General features: G+C 40.5%; 1 pseudogene; it reads left to right on the top strand.

Annotated features, from left to right (window-relative positions):
- The first annotated feature begins 203 nt into the window (after positions 1 to 203).
- LOC125344918 lies at positions 204 to 548 on the top strand (annotated as a pseudogene).
- The last annotated feature ends 400 nt before the right edge of the window (positions 549 to 948 follow it).

Below are 948 nucleotides of genomic sequence, written 5' to 3' on the forward strand. Positions count from 1 at the left end.
AGGAGTAAAACACTAGGGAAGAAAGACAAAAAAAAAAAAAGGCATAATGGCACATGGTACATTGAAAATAACAACGACAATGGTAAACCATTTATTTCCATAACTTAGAGTTGGCCAAATGATTTTTATGAGTGAGGAAAGCATGGAGGTTTGTCATGTGGCCTGAATCGCTCCCTGCAGCATCAGCTGGAGTTTGTGTAGCCATGGTGAGAATGAAGGCTGGAGAAGCATTTAGGAAGTTTCTTCTTCTGTTTGACCAAGTGTTCATTGAAAGGAGTGTAGCTGAAACTGTAACTAAAGGAGGCACTATGCTTTTAGAAAAGTCTCAAGGAAGAGTATTGCAAGCCACAGTAGTGGCCAGGGGATCAGGCTCTAAAGGAAGAGTGGAGAGATTCAGCCAGTTAGTGTGAAAGTTGGTGATAAAATTCCTCCCCAAATATGGACACACCAAAGTAGTTCTAGATGACAAGGATTATTTCTTGTTTAGAGATTGTGATGTTCTTGGCAAGTATGGAGAGTGTACATATCATTGTATGGTCATCTTGTGAAGCTGTTAGTTCCACAGAAGTTCTGAGGTCTTTCATCATGTAAATAATTAGCATGTCTCTCTTTCATAATAAACTGATGAGAACTAAACGAATGACATTCATTTTCTCTAAAATTTACATTTCCAAATAAAATATGTAAAAAAAAAAAAAAGAAGGGGCTGGGAAAATGGCTTCGTATACATGAAGCCCTGGGTTTGATTCCCCAGCACCACATATATAGAAAATGGCCAGAAGTGGCACTATGGCTCAAGTGGCAGAGTGCTAGCCTTGAGCAAAAAGAAGCCAGGGACCACAGTGCTCAGGCCCTGAGTGCTCAGGCCCAGGACTGGCCAAACAAAACAAAACAAAACAAAAATCCTCCAAGCCAATACTGCTAGGGATTCAACTCAAGGCTCTGAAC

This window comes from Perognathus longimembris, chromosome 2, assembly GCF_023159225.1.
Source record: "Perognathus longimembris pacificus isolate PPM17 chromosome 2, ASM2315922v1, whole genome shotgun sequence".
NCBI lineage: Eukaryota > Metazoa > Chordata > Mammalia > Rodentia > Heteromyidae > Perognathus > Perognathus longimembris.